Genomic DNA, 24,675 nt, shown 5'->3' on the forward strand with positions numbered 1-24,675 from the left:
AGATTTTTTTTTTAAAAAAAAAAGCTCTTTCCTTAAAATGATGGAAAGAAAAGGAAAATGGATTAGTATTTTAAAGGGACTAGTATTTGAGTTGGAATGAATATTAGGTGTCTATAATTGTATTCAATGCATGTGAAATGTTAAAAACTTAATAAAACTAATGTGTTTGCAAATGTAATGTGATGTTCATTTCCATAGCAGTTTAAAGTCAGATACTAATTTAGGCTCTCCACTGAATGCCTCAAATAAATGAAACTGAGGTAATATCTCACAGGGAAAGCTTACATATTTTTAATGGAAGCTTAAAATTACTTTGACACTGAAATATAAAACAGTTCATCAAACATTTACTCAGTGTTATGGATGAAAATGTTGTTTTCAAACTGTGTCCTACTTATGTCAGAGGGGAAATACTTTATAATTTTACAATATTTGTGTCAATATTTCTTTTGGGGGGGTCCAGTTGTGGGGCCTGTACTCTGGGCCTGGGCGCTGTCCCTCAGCTCTTCAGCTCAAGGCTAGCACTCTACCACTTGAGCCACAGCACCACTTCTGGCTTTTTTCTTTTTGCTTATATGGTCCTGAGGAATCAAACCCAGGGCCTCATGCAAGCGCTCTACCATTGAGCTACCTTCCCAGACCATATTTGTGTCAATAATACAAAATCATCTCTCATGTGATTTCTTTTAATGCCAGTTGATATGTTAGGTGCTCTTTATACCCTTCTCTATTGCTCATAAAAATATTTAACAGTATCATAAAGAGTTTATGGTTACTAAATGCAAACTATGTGCCAGGAACCATGCTAAGAGCTTTGTATTACATCAACACCATGAAATAAGTACTGTAATTATTCTGAATCTTATGGTAAACTGAGGCTTAGAGAAGTAAAGTAACTTGCAAAGGAATACACCCTTAGCAATGAGACCCAGAATTAAAACCCAAGAAATCAATACTATGAAATAAGTACTGTAATTATTTGGAATTTTATGGTAAGGAAACAGACAGAGAAGTACAGTGACTTGCAAGGGAATACACACTTAGCAATGTGAGTCACAATTAAAACACAAGAGTAATCCATTGTGTGTATACATACCACATTTTATTTATCCATTTATCCACTGAGAGGCATCTGAGCTGCTTCTACACCTTGGCTATGGTGAATAGTGCTACAATAAATATGGTTGTTCTGGTAGCTTTATTGTATCTGGTTTGTAAACTTTTGGGTAAATGGCAAGGCCTGGAATTGCTGGATCATAGGATAATTTTATGTTTAATTTTTTGAGGAACTGCTACACTGCTTTCCAGAATGGTTAAACAAGTTAGATTCCCACCAACAATGTATTTGGGTTCCCTTTTGGCTACATCTTTGCCAGAATCTATTTCAATTTTTTTCTTGATAATGGCCACTCTAACAGGGGTGACATAGAATCTCAATGTTATTTTGATTAGCATTTCCATTATAGCCACAGATATTGAGTATTTCTTCATGTATCTATTGGCCATTTTTACTTCTTCTTCTGAGAAGTCACTCTTTAGCTCACTAGCCCATTTATTAATTGACTTGTCGGGTTTTTGTTTTGTTTTGTTTTTTGTTTTTGTTGTTTGTTTTTTTGGGGTCCACTCATGGAGCCTGAACTCTGTCTGGGTCTGGGCACTGTCCCTCAGCTCAAGGTGCTCTACCACTAGAGCCATAGCGCCACTTCCAGCTTTTTTTTTTTTTTTTTTTTGCTTATGTGGTGCTTAGGAATCGAACCCAGGGACTTATGCATGCAAGGCAAGCGCTCTACCACTGAGCCAGCTTCCCAGCCCGACTTGTTGGGTTTTTGAGGATTTGATTTTTTTAAGTTTTCTGTTGGTATTACACCATTTGTAAAGAAATGGGAAGAAGACCTGGAAAAGAATGTGTTAAGTGATCTAAGTCAGGCCCAGAGAGATAAAAGACGCATGTTTCCCTTATATATGGAAGCAGATTTAGCTAATAATTTTTTTAAATTTTTTATTGTGAAAATACCATACAGAGGGGTTACAATTACATGAGCAAGGTAATGAGTACATTTCTTAACAAGCATTGTTGCCTCCTCCTTTGTTTCCCCTTACCATCCCTTCCCTAGCTAATAAATTTTTAAGTAAATATATTGGATAGTATGAGAGTGTATAAAAATGTATTAACTAAAATATGGTAGATCCAAGAGAGATCACAAATAGTGTAATTCCTTAGAAAGGCAAAAATCAAAGTTCAGAGGAATAAAACACCAGGAAGGAGGTACATGAAAGGAGAAAGGTGAGGTCAGGGGAAAAAGTCAATTGAAGAGGAGAAGGGGGGAAGAAAGCAGTCAAGAATCCAATCAGAAAGAATGACATTGCCCCATTTGTTAGGAAAAGGAAAGGCTTGGAAAAAATTATATTAAGTGAAGTAAGCCAGGCCCAAAGAAACATAGGTCCCATGGTTTCCCTTATTTGCAATAACTAGTATATGTACAATGATATTAAGTGAAGTAAGCCAGGCCCAAAGAAACATAGGTCCCATGATTTCCCTTATTTGCAATAACTAGTATATGTCTGAGACAAGCAGAAAAGGTCAGATAAGTTGATGTTAGGTGAAATGAACCCCAAGATAAGTTTCAAATGTTTTTTCTTTCTTGTGATTGTTTCTAAAATATTTATAAGATGATTTCTTCGTTGCTTTGTATGTCCCTCACCCATGGTATAACCCCTGCTTTCATTGTGTTTGATGTTGGTATAATTTGTGGAGGGGAAGGGCAAAAACAAATCGTTTAAATAGGGATACAGGTGGACCCATTGCAGGGAGGATGGGAAGGGATGGGAAGGGGAAACAAAGGAGAAGGCTACAATGCTTGATAAGAAATGTACTCATTATCTTGCCCATGTAATTGTAGCCCCTCTGTTCAGTATTTTCACAATAAAAAAGAAAAAAAAGAATCCAATGTATAGCATGCAAAATTATGAAGAGTGAGGGAAGAGATGAGTAGGAGAGGCATGGGTGAGAATTGAAAGGGGTGACATTGATAAAGATACATTGTATTCACCAAATCCTGGAGCACCCAAATTTGTCCAAGAAACATTACTTTCCCTAAAATCTCACATCGATCCAAAGGTGTTCATTGTTGGGGACTTTAACACACTACTATACCCACCAGATAAATCAACCAGGCAAAAACTCAACAGAGAAACCTCAGATCTAAACAACAGACATCTATCAAATATTTCACCCAGCAGCATAAGAATACAGGCTCTTCTCAGCAGCACACAGAACATTCTCCAAAATAGACCACATTTCAGGTCACAGAGCATATTTTCCCAAATTCAGAAACTTTGAAATTATGCCCTGTACTCTCTCTCAGACCACAATGGAATAAAATTAGAATTCAAACCAAAAACCACCAAAGAAAATCCTGTAACACATGGAGACCAAACAACACACTGTTGAACCACAAGTGGGCCATGGAAGAGATTAGAGAGAAAATGCAAATGTTCATGATATTTAACAAAAATGAACATACAAATTACCAGCTCCTGTGGGACACAGGAAAGGCAGTACTCAGAGGTAAGTTTATAGCTCTGAGTTCCTACATCAACAAATTGGAGAGATCTGAAACCAACAATTTACCAAGGCACCTAAAGCTCCTTGAACAAGAGCAACAAGCTAAACCCCAGCCCAATAGATGGAAACAAATAATTAAAATTAAATTAGAATTAAATGAATTAGAGTCCAAAAGAAACATAGAATCAACAAAGATTTGGTTCTTTGAAAAACTTAACAAAATTGACAGACCCTTAGCAAATCTTATCAGAAAAAGAAGAGAACACACCCAAATAAACAAAATCAGAGATGAGAATGGAAACATCACCACAGAAACAACCAAGATTCAGAACATTATAAGGAAATATTCCTGAAACCTTTATCCTAATAAGAATCTGGAAGAAATGGAAAAATTCCTACCAAATATTGATATGCTCAAACTAAATTAAGATGATTTAAATCAATTTAACAGACCCATATCAAGCATCGAAATAGAAACAGCAATAAGAGACCCTCTATTCAAGAAAAACCCAGGACCAGAAGAGTTCACAGCTGAATACTACAAGGCCTTCAAAGCAGAACTCACACCAATACTCCTCCAACTTTTCAATGATATTGAAAGTGAAACTTCACTACCAAACTCTATGAAGCCATCATAACTCTCATCCCAAAACCAGACAGGGACTCATCAGAGAAAGAGAACTATAGACCATTTCTTTGTGAACATTGATGCAAAACTTCTCAAAAAAATTTTGGACAATCAACTTCAACTCATAAAAAAAATCATACACCATGATCAAACAGGATTCATTTCAAGGATGCAAAGCTGGTTCAATATACGCAAATCAATATAATTCATCACATCAACAAGAGCAAGGATAAGAACCACATGATTACCTCAATAGATGCAGAAAAAGCATTTGACAAGATCCAACACCCCTTAATGATGAAGGCTCTGGAAAAACTAGGAATCCATGGAACATTCCTCAATATAATAAAGGCTGTGTATGACAAAAACTACAGCCAGCATTATACTTAATGGTGAAAAGCTAAAGCCATTTCATCTAAATTCAGGAATGAGACAAGGATATCCACTCTCTCCACTTCTCTTCAATTTAATATTAGAAAGCCTAGTTAGAGCAGTAAGACAAGATGAAACATAAAGGGGACCTAAATAGGGAAAGATCAGATAAAACTCTCCCTCCCTGCAGATGACATGATCTTGTATTTAAAGCACCCCATGGACTCCACACCCAAGATATTCAAGCTGATCTGAAACTTTGGCAAAATAGCAGGGTATAAAATTAACCCTCAAAAATCAAAGGCTTTTCTGTATGCCAGTAATTAGAAGAGCGCAGCTGAAATCAGGAAAGCAACTCCTTTTGTAATAACCCCCCCAAAAATAAAATACCTAGGAGTTAACTAAAAAAGTGAAGGACCTCTATGATGGAAACCTGAAAAAAAAAACTAAAGCAGAACACTAAGGAAGTGGAAAAACCTCCCCTCCTCCTGCATTGGGAGGATTAACATCATGAAAATGGCAATACTGCCAAAGGCTATCTACAAATTCAATGTGATACCTATCAATATCCAGATCTCACCCTCACTTTCCATTCTGCACTGTCTTACATATATGCTCTATACAAGTTGTTAACTTATTTGCACCCAGAATAGTTACAACCCCTATCTGTAAGTAGATTCTCAGTTATAGTTGGAAGAATAAGCTGTGTTCTAAAATTTTCATATGATAGCATAATAAAGAAATTAGCAGAATTATCAGGAGAAACTAACAAGGTAAGCATGAATTTGGTCATGAAAGTCCTGATGATGAAAGTCTTCATCTGTTAGGAAAAGGACTATATATTTTTATCCTATAAGCATGGACAGAAGAAAGCTTTAGGTGTATCCAACCCTATGTCCTACCCATCTATCAGTTGTACAACCTGTTTATCCACTAGCATCCTTAAATGTCTTCATTTGTTAACAATGGTAATAGTAACTAATTTACAATGTTGGTATGAAGATTAAAGAGTTTGTTTGCAATGCATCTAGCATAGTGCTTAACACACATTAAAATATATCCACTAAGTGGTACCTACCATTATTACAAGTTATATAAAAACAGTAGGAACATGAATAGGTCTATATTTTACACAGTTTCCTCTATGAAAGCATAAAAGTTATATTGCTATATAAAAAAAACAAGAAAATACTCAGCATGTTTTTTTTTAACTGTCCAGAAGAAAACTAGTAAATAATAAAGAAAAAATAATGATAGAGACAGCAGGTAAACTTAAAAGACATTTAGGAAGAATAATTTTTAAGGGAGGGTTTGGTAACTAATCAGATATGGGAGGTGTTGTTAGATAATGATGAAAAGCAAGAACAAGAAATGTCAGGAAGTTATAGATAAGATTTGTCAAATAAGGGTTGTTTTTTAAAAATAAATAAATAATAAAAGCCAGGCCAGGCACCAGTGGCTCATGCCTGTAACCCTAGCTACTCAGGAGACTGAGATCTGAGGATCAAGGTGCAAAGCCAGCCCGGGCAGGAAAGTCCATGAGACTCTTATCTCCAATAAACCACCAGAAAACCAGAAGTGGCGCTGTGGCTCAAGTAGTAGAGCGTTAGCCTTGAGCTGAAAAGCTGAGGGACAGTGCCCAAGCCCCATGACCGACAAAATACATACATACATACATACATACATACATACATACATACATACATACATACATACATAAAATAATAATAATAATGGTACTTCTAAAATCATGATGCAAGACTAATACTAATAGGGTGGGAATGGGAAAGTATGAGCTGGGCGTGAAAAGTGGTGGGACAGATCTAGAGATCAAAACATGCAAGATACTAGAAATCAGGGCTTACAGTCAGATGCATGCAGCTCACACCTGTAATCTTAGCTACTTGAGAAGATAAAATCCAACTGTATTTGATGTAGGAATAATTTGTGGAGGGGAAGGGAAAAAAAACAAATTGTTTAAATAGGGATACAGGTGGACCCATTGCAAGGATGAGATGTACAAGTTGTTATGTTGAAAAAGAACTTTACAACTTTGGTGGGGGGGGAGGGGGAGTGGATTGGGTGAGGGGGCAGGGGGAGGATGGGAAGGAATGGGAAGGGGAAACAAAGGAGGAGGCTACAATGCTTGATAAGAAATGTACTCATTATCTTGCCCATGTAATTGTAACCTTTCTGGTACAGTATTTTCACAATTAAAAAAAAAAACAGTTAAGTAAGCAAGCCAAACAAGGATAAGGCCTTAATTACTGGCCAAAAATAAACAGAAAGAAAGAAAAAAAGGAAGAGAAGGGAAGGAAAAAGAAGGAAAGAGGGAGGGAAAAGTTAGGAAAGGAAGAATGGAGGAAGGGAGCGAAGGGAGGAAGGGAGGAAGGAAGGAAGGGAAGAAGGGAGGAAAGATAAATTAGGGTTTGTGCCTTGTTAGAGATTAGGAAGACTTACTTATTAATAATAGAAATAAAATGTTCTAGAGTTCCATCAAGTCTTGATGTTTCCGATTCAATTCTTCAAAGAAAAAAAAATCTGGTCTGATATTTTTAAACCCATAAGTAAGTAATTCAGCAAATAAATTAAATTATCACAATATACACAGCTCTATGCAAGTTACCATGGGAAACTGAATAATTCTCACTCATATCCAAATCTCCAGAACCTATCAATGTTACCTCATATAGCAATAGAAACTTCACAAGATCTTGAGATGGGAGACTACTAGGGATTATCCAAGAGCCAGTGTGAGAATGATAATCATAAAAAGGGACACAGTGGGTGTTAAAGTCAGAGAAGGCAAAATGATGACAGAAGCAGATAGCAATAATGTATTCTGAAAATAGAGGCCATAAGCCAAGGAGCAGAGGTCACTATTAAAAGCTGCAAAAGGTAAAGAAATAGTTCTCTGGAAATTTTCCAAAATGACACATTCCTACTGATTTCTTCATCCCCTAAAATTCATTTTAAGACTTTTGACCTCCAAATTATTTTAAAAATAAATAAGATAGTGTTGTTTCAAGCCACTAAGTCTGTGTAATTAGTTACAACAGCAATAAGAAATGAATACAGTTGCAAAAAAAAAACCCTATCATATGTAAAGACTTTAGTAGTTAGACATGTGAAAGGAATTTTTCTCAAAGTATGCCTCTCACACAGAAATCACTATTTTATTAAAGAGAGACATTACCCAGATAATTATGTGATAGAGTAAATGAATAAAAAGTACTACAAAAGCACAGAAGTTGAGTCCCAAAGAACCAGAATTAGAACCAGAACTTCCATTTAGTGTAGCCTTTTGGCAGATAATTCTTTTTAACTTTCAAATTCCTTCTAAACTTTTTCTAAGTCAAAATGCCTGGAAGGGGGGAGAGGGGGGGTGCGGGGGGGGGGAATGTCAGCATAAAATTGCCCTTAGATCAAAACTTTAATAAAATAAATATTATTAGATCAAGAATGTTGAATTTAGGATATAACTAATATGACACATATGGATACAGATGTTTCTGATAGAAAAGGCATTTGTTTGCTGAGTATCATGTGAATAAATAGCAGAATTGTAGCCACTATGCAAAGAAATGAATTAAAAATACAAACCAACAATAGTAAATGTCATGGATATTCCTAAGCAGTTCACTGCTTCTATGACCTTCTGTAACCTATAGTGTCACATCCAAGCTCCAAATTCTATATTGTTAAACAAACTAAGGAGAAAGATCCTTGAAGAATTAAAACAAAAAAAAGTGGTCACAAATGATCTCTGTTGCCTCCAAAATAGCTACAACCCAAGCAATTACACAAAAGTAAGCTGCTATGAATGATAAAGGTCCAGAGTTGAGAAGTTCTCTGCAATTCATCCTGATACAGCTGATGCTGTGTTACAAATTTGTAATTTAATTATGGTTCCTCTAATAGATAGTCCACATTCAAGGAGCAATATGTTTCTGCTCAGGAGAATCTTAAAGCCCCAAACACAATGTGGAGCATTGTCCAGCATTTACACAGTCATTGTACCAGATAGTAGGAACCCACATTGTATATCCCTACCTCCCATGACCAGCAGCATCACAAAGCCAGATCCACTCCTGCTCTGGAAACTATTAGTCACAACATACCTCCATTCTTGAATATATCCCTATGTTCTCATTCATAATAGAAGGATCAACGTGATCTCATCCAACTGGAGAAGACAACAGTTGTTTCCAGAGCTGGGGAAAACATCACAGCATGGATATAGCCATGAAGAGAAGGTTACATTGACACAGGAGTGCAGGTGAAAAAGGGAAATAACTTTTAATATTCTATAGCACTGTAAGTAAACACAACCAGAAACAGTTAATTATATATTTTTAAAGAATTACTAAAGATGTTGTATCCAACACAAAAAAATAACAAAAGTTTAAGGTGATTGATGCCAATTACCCATATATGAGCCTTATATGACATATACATGTGTGAAAATATAATACCATAACTATGAATGTATATAACTATTGAATCACCTAAAAAGTTCAATTGAAATAACGTTCTTTTGTCATTGCTCTATGATAATAATTATGTCCTTCATGGACATGTGATTCTGCATCTGAACTTTTTCACAGTTTTATTATTTACCTATCTCTGAACCAACACTATATGCCTCATTATTATTGATAAAATTTTAGAATGACAGTACTGGGGTTTGAACAAGAGTCTCATGCTTGTCAGGCAAGTACTCTACTTTTGAAGCCAGACTCACTTGATTTTGTTGTTTTTAGCTAGTTTTGAGATAAGAGTCTGTGTTGTTGTTAAAGACCAACTTCAGACTAGGATCGTCCTACATAATCTCCAGAGTAACTGGACTCTCAGACCGGCACTACTATGCCCTGAGTGTTGGTGGAGACTGAGGTCTAATAATACTTTGTCCGTGATAGACTTGAACCATGATCCTTCCAGTCTCTTTTTCTCAAGCATCTGGGCTTATAAGTAAGAGCCACTGAACCTGACCTATTAAGAATTTTTAGTAAGTCTTCCTACCCAAGAGTATAAGTCCCACAACTTTATTCTTCTTTTTTCGTTTTCAAGATTGTCCTGATGTTCTAGGCTCTTAATATTTCTGATACATGTTTTCAACTCAGTGGGCGATTTTATAGAAACATCTTTTTAGTGTACATATATATAAAATTACTTAGTAATTTTGTAGAAACACACAAGGCTTACAGAGTTGTTGAGCAACTTGTCACAAGTTGTCGTGGTCCTTCTTTCTGCTTTGACAACTATGGATGGACCATTTCTTCACCTAGGCTCCTGAAGAATCACAGTGTTAAGGGAACCCACCTTCAACACCTGCCCCTGTCACATACCATACAATTTGAGCATAAAAACCAATGTTGGCATTTTAGACTACCGAGTTTCTGATACAGTTCACCCGGTTTTATCTGATTAGCATCCAACTCCACTTAATGACCATTGATTTTCATGGCTAGTCTGTTTGAATCGATCCTTAAAATATCCCCATTTTTACCATATTCACTTATCACAAGAAAAAGTCCTATTGGAAGAAGTTACATTGATCAAGAAGCATTGTACTTATAACCTGACTTACTGAATTAGAACCTCTTTGTACAATTACTTAATGGTAAAAAAAATCTTTTAAGAATAAATGTTAAAAAAAGAAAAGTGTTATTGGGCTGAGAATGTGCCTTAGTGGTAGAGTGTTTACCTAGCATGCATGAAGCCCTGGGTTCAATTCCTCAGCATCACATATGCAGATAAAAGCTGGAAGTGGTGCTGTGGCTCAAATGATAGAGTACTAGCCTTGAGCAAAAATAGCTCAGGGATAGTGCCCAGGCCTTGAGTTCAAGCCCCAGAACTGGCACCGAAAAGAAAAAGGAAAAGAAAAAAGAGAGCAATATTCCCTTTTCTCTTTGTTTTTTTTCTTTTCCTTTTTTTTTTTTTTTGTCGGTCATGGAACTTGAACTCAGGGCCTAGGCACTGTCTTTGAGTTCATTTGTTAAAGGCTAGCATCCTACCACTTTGAGCTACGACACCTCTTTCAATTTTTGAGTGGCTAATTGGAGATAAGAGTATCACAGGGACTTTTCTGCCCTGGCTGGCTTTGAACCACGATCCTCAGATCTCAGCCTACTGAGTAGCTAGGATTACAGGTCTGAGCCACTTGATGCCCAGCTCCCTTTTCTTTCTAAGATGACTTCCATCATGATTTTAAAAGTTCCCCTTAGTTCTAGAAGTTCTTAACTTCAAAGAAGTTTGCTCATGCCTTTCACACTGCACAATTCTAAAAATGACTACGCCTACCCTTTATTTCTCCACTTACCTATTAAAGCAATTTCATCTCAGGTTTACCTTTGTACATAAAACAATACCTTCAACTATTTTACCAGTTGTCCTTTATTCTCAAACATAGATCTGATGTCTCCAGGACAACACATATAGTTGTTTACCTTATATAAAACACAGTCTCCCAGACAAAGCTAGATTTTTATCTATTAATCATGTCGTAAAAGTGTGGAAGGAAGACAATAAACCAAAATTTTTATGGTGAAACTAGGATTTAAACTATGGACAGGCCCTCTATCACTTGAGCCATGCCCCAGCCCTTTATTGCTTCAGTTATTTTTCTAATACAGTTTATGCTTTTGCCCAGAGCTAGCCTCAGGCAATGACTCTCCTACTTGTGCAACTGGGATACCATGTAACTGGGATTTCCAGCTTTGCTTCACCATTTCAGTTTACTTCTTGAGACAGAGTCTCACTATCATTTTTACAGTCTGGCCTCAAACCACAATCCTCTTGATCTCTGCCTTCTAAACCGCTAGGATTACAAAAATGTGGCCCTATATACTACATTTTTTATACAAAATTAAAAACTTTTCTTCAAGTTAAGCACACTTACAAACAGATCAGCCAGGGAGAATATTTTTCCAATAACCCAGTTAGGCTTTCAGAGTTCCTGAATTCCCCTACATTTTAAGTATTATTTGTTATAGGTATTAGTACATCAAAGTTCTTTTCTAGTTCTGCTTTGTTTCGGTTACCATTCTCACACTTACTTTGGGGCCTCAATAGTTCATTGCTATTGTTGCTTTCCTCTGTCTATTCATTGAAAGCCATGTGTTAAAAGTGAATTACATACCCAAAATATATAACAAGCTTAAGAAATTAACCCCTCCCAGTATGGAGGCTCCTCAAAAGACTCCACATAGAGTTCCCCTAAAACCCAGCAATCACACTTTTGGACATTTACCCAAATAACCACAAACAAGGCCATACTAAAGCTACCAACACAACTATGTTTATTGCAGCATATTTACCATAACTAAGATATGGAACCAACACAGATGCCTCCATCAGAAAGAATGACATTGCCCCATTTGTTAGGAAATGGAAAGACTTGCAAAAATTATATTAAGTGGAGTAAGCCAAGCCCAAAGAAACATAAGTTCCATGGTTTCCCTTATTTGCAATATCTAGCATATGTGTGAGTCAAGCAGAAAAGGTCAGATAAGGTGATGTTAGGAAAATGAACCCTAAGATATGTATTTAAATGTTTTTTTCTTTCATGCATTTGTTTCTAACAAATTTATAAGATTATTTCTTTGTTGCTTTGTATATCCCTCCCCCACAGTATAACCCCTGCTTTCACTGTATTTGATGTGGGTATAATTTGTGGAGGGGAAGGGGAAAAACAAGTCGTTTAAATAAGGATACAGGTGGACCCGTTGCAACAATGAGAAGTACAAGTTGTCATGTAGAAAATGAACTTTACAACTTTGGTGGGTGGGGGAGTATTGGGTGGAGGGATGGGGGGAGGCTGGGAAGGGATGGGAAAGGTAAACAAAGGAGGAGGCTACAATGCTTGATAAGAAATGTACTCATCTTGCCCATGTAATTGTAACCCCTCTGTACAGTATTTTCACAATAAAAAATATTAAAAAAAGAAAATGTGGTATATATTCACAATGGAATTCTATGCCTCCATCAGAAAGAATGACATTGCCTCATTTGTTAGGAAATGGAAAGACTTGGAAACAATGATATTAAGTGAAGTAAGCCAGGCCCAAAGAAACATAGGTCCCATGATTTCCCTTATTTGCAATAACTAGTATATGTCTGAGACAAGCAGAAAAGGTCAGATAAGTTGATGTTAGGTGAAATGAACCCCAAGATAAGTTTCAAATGTTTTTTCTTTCTTGTGATTGTTTCTAAAATATTTATAAGATGATTTCTTCGTTGCTTTGTATGTCCCTCACCCATGGTATAACCCCTGCTTTCATTGTGTTTGATGTTGGTATAATTTGTGGAGGGGAAGGGCAAAAACAAATCGTTTAAATAGGGATACAGGTGGACCCATTGCAACAATGATATGTACAAAGTCGTTTATGTCGAAAAACAATCTTTACAACTTTGGCAGGGGTTGGGGGGAGGGGGTAGATGGGGAGAGAAGAGGATACAAAGTAGGAGGCAACAATGCTTGATAAGAAATTTACTCATTACCTTGCCCATGTAATTGTAACCTCTCTGTACGGTATTTCCACAATAAAAAAGAAAGAGAGAAATTAACCCCTCTCAAAGCTAATAATCCAATCACTAAAAGGGCAAAAGCTAAGGATAGACTTCTCAGAAGAAGGGATAAGAATGGCAAATAAACATAGGAGAATATGCTCAAAATTCCTGAGCATAAAGGAAAGGCAAATCAAAACAACTTTGACATGCCATCTTATCCCAGTTAGATTGGCCAACATCATGAACTCAAACAATAATAAATGAGGTGGGGATATGAGGGAAAAGGAATTCTATTTCACTTTTTAAAAATTCCTTTATTGTTTTTGTAAAGGTGATTACAGAAGGGTTACAGTTATGTAAATCAGATAAAGAGTACATTTCTTTTTGAACAATGTCACCCCTTCCCTTGATAGGAATATAAACTAGTATAAGTATAGATTTGTTGGATCCAGTCATTCATTGTAGGGCATCTAGGCTATTTCCATGGCTATGTGAATTGTGCAGCAATGAACATGGATGTGCAAGCAAGTGCTTATATAGTATCTTGGCATGTAATGCTCTGGGTAGATGCCCAAGAATGATAAGTCTGGGTCTAGGGAGTTGTATTAGTTTACATTCCTATCAAGAGAAGGGGTGACATTGTTCAAAAATAAATGTACTTTTTTTTTTCTGCTGTTGTTGGTGGAGATGGCATTGTTTGGTTTTGCTTTGGGTTTTTTATTTGTTATTTCTTAAGGGGTTATTTTGTCGTATTTTTTCTTATCTATATTTTTGGGAAATGGGAGCACAGAAACTGAGGAACAAAGAGTAAACAAATGCAACAGTGGTATTCAGTAGACACTATGTTGCAAGTGAACTATACAACTTGTAGGCAGGGACTGGAGGATAAAACTAGAAGACAGCAAGAGAAGGAGTGACATTGCCCCCCCCCAAAAGTACTCATTACCTGGCTTACGAAATAGTAATCCCTCTGTACATCACCTTAATAATAATTATTTTAAAATTTTAAAAAGAAACAATGGAATTCTATGCCTCCATCATAAAGAATGACACTGCCCCATTTGTTAAGAAATGGAAAGACTTGGAAAAATTATATTAAGTGAAGTAAGCCAGGCCCAAAAAAACATAGGTCCCATAGTTTTCCTTATCTGCAATAACTAGTATATGTCTAGGACAAGCAGAAAAGGTCAAAAGCTAAGTACATATGACCATATAAGATGATGAACACCCCCCCAAAAAAAGATGATGAACCCCAAGATAAGAACACAAGAGGTTTTATTTTTCTTGCTGTAGTTTTTAATGTACTATGTGTGGTTTTTTGTTTGTTTCTTTTGTATGTTCTTCCCCCATGGTATAACCCGTTTTCACTGCATTTGATTCCGGTGCCCTGCATCTTGTATATACATTTTTCTATTTGGGGGAGGTAAAGGGAAAAAAACAAAATGCTGAAATAAGGATACAAGATGACCCATTGTAATAATGTACAAGTCACTACATTGACTTTAGATCTGGGGGAGGGGGTATGGGGAGGGACCAGGTGGGGTGGAGTGGAGGGGAGGGATAGTAGGGGAAAAACAAAGGAGGAAATGTACCCATTACCTTACTCATATAACTGTAACCCCTCTGTATAGCATCTTTACAATAAAAAAAATATTTTAAAAAGGTTTTTATTTAATCTGTTAGGCTTTTCTGTCTTGTGTTATAGAAGTGTTAGTTATGACCCTTACAATGTATAAGGAAAGGTACCATAGTTCCTCTCCTCCACCAATACCTAGAGTATTATACCTTCAAATTATCCAAATTATCCAATGGACAATATCCAACTGTATAAGAGTATTACTTTCATTTTTGTTGGCTTCAAAACAATTAGAACTACTGGGAGAGAGTCAGGGAAGGAATGACATTGCCCAAAAACATACTCATTACTTGACTTACGTAACTGTAACCCCACTCCTCTGTACATCTCCTTTATAATAATTTTAAAAATTAATTTTTTTTAAAAGTTAGATCTGCATATAATATTAGACATGATTTAGTCCATGTTCCTCATTTTACAGGCAAGTAAATTTGGCCAGGGAATTTAACTTGCCTAATGTCAGGCATCTAATGAATATTGCTATTTATAAATATTTTATCTTTACTAAAAAAATATATTATTATATAGTAAGCTATCTATGAAACTTACCACCAAACTGTCCAAATTCTTGGAGATGAACTACAAAATACTACTGATTTGACTTTTGAGTGAAACAGTTAGCACAGTACAATTTTGGTCTAAAAATTAGATTTCTAGACATAAAATTATTTTGAAGAATTAATATTTGATCTACCACCTTCTAATCATCATAAAAGTAACCATTTCAGCCAAATTCTGCATTATGAATTCAGTGACCCTTTACTGCTATCCCTCCCTTTCTTTTGTAATTATTCCCTGTTTCCTAATAGTAGGCTTCTTGTTGAGTTGCTAATCAAATCCAGGAAATGCCTGAGGAATTTAATTCAGATGTAAATGGAATTATTTGGGTTGTTTCTGTCTCTCCTTTTAAAAAAATTATAATATGAAACTGTGCAATTGCTAAAAGACCCACAGATTTCTCAGCTTGACACTAGAAGTAATTTAGAAGAAGGAAGAAGGAAAAAAAATCTGTGACTGCTTCACAGTTAATTTATTTACAATAAAAGCAGAATGGAGAAATCCCACCCACACTTGTAAGCCTACAGAGAAAATGAAATGAATTCTTTTCAAAACAGCAGCTACTTTTTGTCCTGCTGGTGTTTTTTCCTCGTTTCTCTTTCTTTACTTGCTTCCCCATCTTAGGTAAGTTCAATAGGATTTTAGTAACAATTCTAAATTTTCTTCTAAATTCAACCTAAGTAGAAATTACACCAAAGGAAGTAGGGTACCACCCCCATTGTTTATCCACCTCCTGGAAACACAATATGCTGAAGACCTATGCACAAAACTGCATGAACACACTTGGGTGATAAGCATTTGATTATTCTACACATTCTGCAAGGTCCTTTAAAGTTAAAATAAGAGAAAATGAAAATGTTTTACTTTGAAGAAAAGTAAGTTGCTATAGCTTCAATCTTAAAAGTCCTAAAAGCTCATGGGAGTTGAAGAGTTAGTTTCAAGGTGATGAGATGTTGGACCATGGTAGAAATTTTAGGAGGTAGGGTCTAGGAGTAGGTCACAGAGAATTTGCCCTTGGAGGATGTAATGTGACCCTCTTTTTCGTTTTATCCCTCTGTCCTGTCCTCTTCCTCCTTCCTCGCATGAGGGCAACAGTTTTGATCCATAGTGTAATCCCTGCTTCTTCCTCACCGCAGGGCCAAAGTGACAGAGCAAAACCATCATGGACTGAATCCTCTAAAATAAAGCTTTTCTCCTTATAAGTTGATTGTCAGGTTATCTCAGTGATAGAAAACTAAAACATATGAGTAAGGCTGTATCTTTTAAAGGAAATAATTCCATTTTTTCTTTTTTAAGTTTACATATATGACAATATGTAATATAGACTGCTGACAGCTATTCTTTAAGAGGTAGATTTAATGTTCTCAAAATCTTTAATAAAACTTAGATTCTATAATTCTAAGATTTTCAACCTGTTTCTGTGTGCTAGCACAATCATTTGACATGACATTTCACAGCAAAAAATGTCAAAGTAAATAATATCAACCCTGAATTTAATGTTTTAAAAGGCAAAAGTCAGTCCCAGCCCAGGGACATTTTAAAAAATATGAAAATAACCAAATATCAGTCCAATACAAATAAGATTGTGATGCCCCCCCCAAAGAATATAAAATATGAAATCAGAAACAGAACAAAATCACTAAGAGAAACAAAGGAGGATGTTACAATGTTTGACAAGAAATGTACTCATTACCTTACACATGTAACTGTACCCCCCCCACCTACAGCATCTTTACAATTAAAGTAAAAATTTAAAAAAAAGAAAGAATAAGGCCAAATGTTAAATTTCAAAGATAAAGGCTTAAGTAAAGCAGAGAGGTGGCTTCACTAGGCATCTGCATTTCTGAGGATGGCTTGTCTCACCTCTAGACCATTTGGGCAGCTAATCAATGCTTTCCTAGGGCTATGCATCTGCTCCTGGCCCACCCCATTGACCCAGTCATCTGCAGTTCAAAGGATGGCTTGCCTTACCTCCAGGCCTGGAGCTGGGTAGACAGCTTCCATCTCCTGCCTGGGCACCAAGAAGTCAGCAAGAAATTATTTAGGCTCAGCCACCTTATTACTTCATTATTTTGTTTTGATGACTTTTAACCACCTTCAAGTGCCCTCTACCCAGCACCCTATGGGTCTTGCCTTTAAATATCCAGAGCTATTTGTGCTGTTCTTCACTGTCCTAATATAATGAGGAGCAGTCACCATGGCTAATAAAGATTCCTAGCCTGACTGTTGGTGACTCCTCTAGCTGATCATGGGTCCGAGTCCCACCAGCCCCAGGAAGTTGGAATACTTCAAGATATATATGCCTGGGGCTGGGAAGGTGGCTCAGTGGTAGAGCACTTGCCTTGCATGCATGAGGCCCTGGGTTCGATTCCTCAGCACCACATGTGCAAAAAAGAAAAAAAGCTGGAAGTGGCCCTGTGGCTCAAGTGGTAGAGTGCTAGCCTTGAGCTGAAGAGCTGAGAGACAGCGCCCAGGCCCAGAGTTCAGACCCCATGACCGGACTCCCCCCACAAAAAAACAAAATATATATGTCTATATATTTTATATATGTAAATGTGTTTAGATGGATATACATCAAAATATTACTATTTTAGATAATCTTATTGCTATAGTTGTTACACTATAAGGAATCACTTCTTTATACTTTTCTGTAATATCTAATATTCACATTACAAATGTAAATTTTGTAGTAATAACCTTTTCAGGTCATATCAATATCCCACAAAAATGTATACATACACACATAAAATGACTTCATCCCACTTAAACTATTGAAGTTTAGCTCATTTTTAGGTACATTTCCACAATACCTATGAGTACCATAGAAAACAGACTCTTGCTGAAGAATTACAAAGTTCACAAATTAAGTGAAGATTACTTACCAAAAGGGAGAGTTTGTAGAAATAATAAGTAAAATAGAATTCCCTCTCACCACCAAAAAAGTTAGAAAATAAAGCAACTTTATATTTTAAGATACTGTTACTACTATTAAAAATACAAAAAGAAAAAGCTAGGAGTGCTTGACTAGTACCCATAAGAATTTGAGCTTGATTTTTAACATTGTAAAAAAGAAAAAAAAGAGCTGAATCTATCCAGTTAAATAGAAATTACAAAACAGAGTAATGAAAAAACATTGAAGAATTCGTTATATTGAAATATTAAATATTTTTAAAATATTGAGAGATAATTGATCATAATTGCCAGGAAATGGTTAAAAAATGCAATCAGATTCAGCAAACAAGACATATAAAAATTTTAAAAGAAAATAAAAAGCTAAAACAGACTCAGAAATAAAGCACTTTAGGAACAACAGAAAATCAATTTGCTAGAAAGTAGCCTATTTTTTCACAGATATTTATTGAATGCCAGGAACTCTTCTAGTTCCTGAAAATGCAACAGTGAATAACAACAAAAATTCTTCCCTTATGGAGCCTACATTCTATAATTTACAATTACAAAATGTAAATTAATGTAAACCCAAAAGCTAAACCCACTTTTCCATTTAACAAGTATTTATTTAGTATTTTTTTTTGTGTTACACACTGTTCTAGATGTTGTAGCATACCAAAACTTTGAGGAAAATACAATTTCTACCTTCATGGGACTCACAAACTGAGAGGACAGATAAATAATAAAGATATAAAAAAAAGAAACCCAATATGCTACATGATTGTTAGGTTTTTTAAAAGAGGTAGACGAGTAAGAACAGCACCACGCACATGGAATTCAGGTAAGGGGTAGCACATGGTATTCACAGTAGACCTGCTGGGACCAGGCCAGGTTGGCACTCCACATAGCTGGGAAAGGCCTGGGAAAGATCTGAGAAAGAGAGAGAGCTGGGAAAAGAGGTGGGAAAGAGCTAGAAAAAGATATCTGGGAAAGAGAGAGAGCTGGGAAAGAGAGAGCTGGGAAAGAGGGCATCTGGGCCTGGGCTAGGCCTTATCTAGGGTATGGGAAGAGAAAGGTGTGGCCACATCAAATTCAGAAGTGAGCTCAGTGGATGCAGACATGACCTCTTCCAGGTGTGCCAGTTGCCTAGGTAACGCAGGTACTGGGTGGAGACTTTGCTGCAAGAAGGGTGGAGTCTGCTCGCCATCCAGGAGCGGATCTTACAATGATAATAATACCTGTTTTAAATTTTGATTTGGGTAAATAGGGTGGAGAAAAATTGTAATTCTAAATAAATTAAATTTAAGCCTTACTAAGGAGTTCCAACTAAACTTTTAAAAAATAAAACAAATAAAATTTCAAATGAAAAGTTGGCATTTATTAGTTCCTATTAAAAGATACTATGAACTGTGAGGAGAAAAATATGGGCTGGGAAGGTGGCTCAGTGGTAGAGCACTTGCCTTGCATGCCTGAGGCCCTGGGTTCGATTCCTCAGCACCACATAAGCAAAAAGAAAAAAACCAGAAGGGGTGCTGTGGCTCAAGTGGTAAAGCGCTAGCCTTGAGCTGAAGAGCTGAGGGACAGCACCCAGGACCAGAGTTCAGGCCCCACGATTGGACCCCCCCCAAAAATATATATATATATGATAAAGGAGTTGAATACAAAAAGAAGTATTGAAAACAAAATTTATTTGAGCAAAGTTCTAAATTTATGAAAAATTTCAGTGTAATATAATACAATCATCTCTCAACAAAGAGTTAACACCAAGTGTTGGTACACAAACCACAAAACAATGAAATTAAGACATTAGAAAGAATGACATTACCCCATTTGTTAGGAAATGGAAAGACTTAGAAAAAATTATATTAAGTGAAGTAAGCCAGGCACAAAGAAACATAGGTCCCATACTTTCCCTTATTTGCAATAATTAGTATATGTCTGAGACAAGCAGAAACGGTCAGATAAGTTGATGTTAGGTGAAATAAACCCCAAGATAAGGCCTCAAATGTTTTTTCTTTCTTTCTATTGTTTCTAACATATTTATAAGATATTTCTTTGTTGATTTGTATGTCCCTCCCCTACAGTATAACCCCTGTTTTCACTGTATTTGATGTTGGTATAATTTGTGGAGGGGAAGGGAAAAAACAAATTGTTTAAATAGGGATACAGGTGGACCCATTGCAAAAATGAGATTTACAAGATATTATGTCGAAAAACAAACTTTACAACTTTGGCGTGTGGGAGGGGGCAGGGGGTGAGGATGGGAAGAGGAAACAAAGGAGGAGGCAACATTGCTTGATAAGAAATGTACTCATTACCTTGCCCATGTAATTGTAACCCCTCTGTGCAGTATTTTCACAATTGAAAAAAAAGAATATAAAAAGAATTAATTCAAGAATTAAACATTAAAATTTTCCACAAAGAACACTACATAAGGGCTGGGAAGGTGGCTCAGTGGTAGAGTGCTTACTTGCAGGCATGAGGCACTGGGTTTGATTCCTCAGCACCACAACAGCAGAAAAAGCCATAAGGAGCACTGTGGCTCAAGTGGTAGAGTACTAGCCTTGAGCTAAAGAGCTGAGGGACAGTGCCCAGGCCCAGAGTTGAGGCCCACAACCGGCAAAAAAAAAAAAAAAACTACATAAAAATGACACTGCCAAATAATTCAGTCAAAATTGCTATTTTATAGTGGGTTTATATAATATTTAGAAATTAGCAATATGTCATATAAAAATATAACAGTTGCAAATAAAGTAATTCTTTTTTCTTTTTCCTTCCTTTTTGGAGAAGGGACAAGTATTGGGGCTTGATCTAAGGACCTTGTACTCTCACTTGGCTTTTATCACTTAAAATTGGTGCTCTATCACTTGAACCATACCTCTACTTCTGATAAATTTTATAAAGTTTTTCTTTAAAGTGTAAGTTTCAACTAAAAGTGTATATATTTGAAAAGAAAAAATAAACAAATGTCCCAACCAAGATTTTAAATCATGAAATTTTTAGGATAACAATGTAAATTTAAAAAGAGATAAGAGGAAGTAAATAATACAGATGGTAGCCAAAATTATAAAATAGATAACAGAGAATATGAAAGCAGCTTTTTTAATTGAGTGTTTAAAAATGGTAACCATCAAACTTCTGAACTTGATCATGAAAATATCAGAGAGAAAGATACTCAAAATGGAAACTAAACAAAATTACAGGTAAATTAAGAATCCTAAGAGGATAGATGAGCAACAAATATTTAAGAATCATAGGAAGATATATGAACAATAAACAAAATGGTAAATACCAGAAAAATATAATTACTTAGTAATACTAAAGAGAAATATGCTACTTAAATACTGAATTCAAAATATTAAAATCAGAAGTCACAAAATTTAATTTCAAAAAAATACCATACACAGGTGTTTTCACAGACAAGTGTACACTTTCAAGGAACTTACAACCTCTATCTTATACAAATGTTCCAAGGAAGGGGATAGAAAATGAGAAAGTATTTCAATAATATTTTATGAAACCAGTAGAATCTCAATACAATAACTGTACAAGAATAATATGATGACTAGGAATGTGGCCTAGTGGTAGAGTGCTTGCCTAGCATGCATGAAGCTCTGTGTCTGATTCCTCAGTACCACCTAATCAGAAAAGGCCAGAAGTGGCACTGAGCCATCAAATGGTAAGGTGTTAGCCTTGAGTAAAAGAAGCTCAGAGACAGTACCCAGGCCCTGAGTTCAAGCCCCAGGACAAGCTAAATAAATAAATAATATGAAGTAGTAAAACTACAACTCTCACTTGTAAATATGTCAGCCAGATTCAAAGACAGCTTCAAACCAATTCTACAATTGTATTTTTAAAAATATGTTTCAGAGGAGTATCTGTAAGAGATGGCTAGCCACAGGTGCATACTTCCCTCCACAAGGACCAAAACAAGGAAAATAATCATGGCAATCCCACTGGTGTGTTTGAGGAACTATATTATAGTAGGATTGTGGCAGAGATGTTACAGAGTATGGAGACATGTGGTGACTTCATACAAGAAAACAAAGTACACAAAATTGATTGTTCTGTCTCAAGAACTGTGAACCAAGAGGGCTCAAGTGGGCAGTTCCTACTCAACACACTTGAGGTATTTACTACAGAAGAATCTTGTGACACTGGTAGCCCTAAGCCCAGTTTACCCAATTACCCTACTTATACATTATCCTGGAAAAAGATCTGAGTTCCCATTGTGCCCACCACCCACACTCCTCTCATCTTCCCTCAGCTGGAGAGGCACCCGGCAGTCCCCAAAGGCCACTAGAAAACAGATGGGTGGTCATATGCATTTTCTTGCTACACTGGAAGTAACCAGATATCCCCATCCAATAACGCAGTACTAAGAAGCAGCTAGGCAACTAGATCTAAGAGTCTGGCCCACTGAGAATTCTAAGAATAAACTGAGTAGCATTTCTCATTCTCCTGTAGTTTCAGGAAACAGAAAAAAATATCTATTCTCAGAAATAACCCACTTAGATGAGAAGTAGATGTTTAATCTCAGGAAGCTGTTAAGCACATCTGTATGACTTAGATGGGTCCAAAGAGCACCTACAAAAGTATCTATGCAGGATATTTTAAACCCTCAGAACACTGAGAGGTTCACTGCTGTAGCCAAGCCACCAGGGAACCCAGACATCCCATTCATCTACCTGCAGTGATCCATCAAAAGTAAATCACCCTCAAAACCACTAAAGTTGATAGGCATCTACACCTACAGCTGAGTTCATTGAACTCCCAACTACCAGCAAACCCATCCTACCAAAAATAAGTGCATACTAGTTGATAGTACAATTCTACCACCTCTGCAAAGTAGCCACCAAAAGACACTTAATCATTACCAATGTGGATTATAGTTGAGAAAGCTACACAGGCACTATATTGTGCTTCCCACGTATAAACAAAGCCAACGTAGCATATCAAACCACCCCCCAAGGACACATTGCTAGCAGAAAGATTTTTTTTTTACTCTAACAGCTGCCCAATAAAATTGAAAGAGACACTGATAAACCATATATGTAAATACCAAAATGTAGACAAAGAACCATAAAAGAACAAGGTAAAAGAAGGCCTTCAAATGAACACAGTAATTTTTAGCAACAGGCTTCTCTTTGAAAAGAGAGAGAGACAGAGACAGAGATGAAGGGAGGGAAGGAGGGAAAAAGGGATAGAAGGGAGGGAGAGAGGGAGGAAGGAAAGAAGGGAAAGAAAGAAATGGCAAACTGACAAGAAATCTTAAGCTGAAGTATAAGAGAATACTATGAATCAAAAATTTGGCAGAGAGGGGCTGGGAAGGTGGCTCAGTGGTAGAGCACTTGCCTTGCATGCCTGAGGTCCTGGGTTCGATTCCTCAGCACCACATAAGCAAAAAGAAAAAAGCCAAGTGGCTCAAGTGGCTCAAGTGGTAGAGTGCTAGCCTTGAGCTGAAGAGCTGAGGGACAGCACCCAGGACCAGAGTTCGGGCCCCACGAACAGACCCCCCCAAAAAAAAATTTTGGCAGAGATCATGAAAAAGAGCCAAGTAGAAATATTAGACCTCAAAAGTTTAGTAATTGAAATAAAAACAGCCAGGCATACTGATGCATGCCTATCATTATAGCTACTCAGGAGGCTGAGTTCTGAGGATCATGGTTCGAAGTTAGCCCAAGCAGAAAAGTTCAAAACACTCTGTCTCAAATTAACCAGCAAAATGCTAGACTAAAAGCATGGCTTAATAGAGAGCCAGAAATGAGCAAAGACACCAAGCAAGAGTATAAGATCCTGAGTTCAGAGCACAGTACTGGCATACACATGCACTTAAAGAGGGCATACAAATGGCCAACTACATGAAAAAATATTCAGTATCACTAATCATCAGAGAAATACAATCAAAATCACAATGAGATAATATTTTACTCATTAATATCGCTACTAACTGAAAGATACAAAAATTCTAGAGAGGATATATCCAAAAGAAAACTCTGATAAACTGTTAGTGGGAACATAAATTAGTACAGCCATTATGGAAAACAATATGAACATTCCTTAAAAAAAAAAACCAGGAAAAGAAATAGCATGATCCAGCAATTCTACCAGTCGGTATACACATAAAGGCATTCAAATTAGTATGAGACATCTATATTTCTATATTTATTGAAAAACTATTCATAATAGGCAAGATATAGAATTAACATAAATGCTCATCAGTGGAGGAATAGATAAAGAAAACGTGCTAATATATACACATGGAATATTTTTATTCAACCATAAATTAATTGCATAACATAAGTGGAATGGAGAACACCATGTTAAATTAAATAAGTCTACCACAGAATGATAAATATCATATCATCTCACATATGGAAACTAAAAACATATCTCAAAGAAGTTGGGAATAGAATAGGTTCAGGTTACCTGAGAAGGGTATAGAGGAGGGAAGAATGAAGAGAGAGAATAATTCATAAGTATAGAATTAGAGCTGGATAGAAGTTTGATTTTTGT

This window comes from Dipodomys ordii, unplaced genomic scaffold, assembly GCF_000151885.1.
Source record: "Dipodomys ordii isolate 6190 unplaced genomic scaffold, Dord_2.0 Scaffold22, whole genome shotgun sequence".
NCBI lineage: Eukaryota > Metazoa > Chordata > Mammalia > Rodentia > Heteromyidae > Dipodomys > Dipodomys ordii.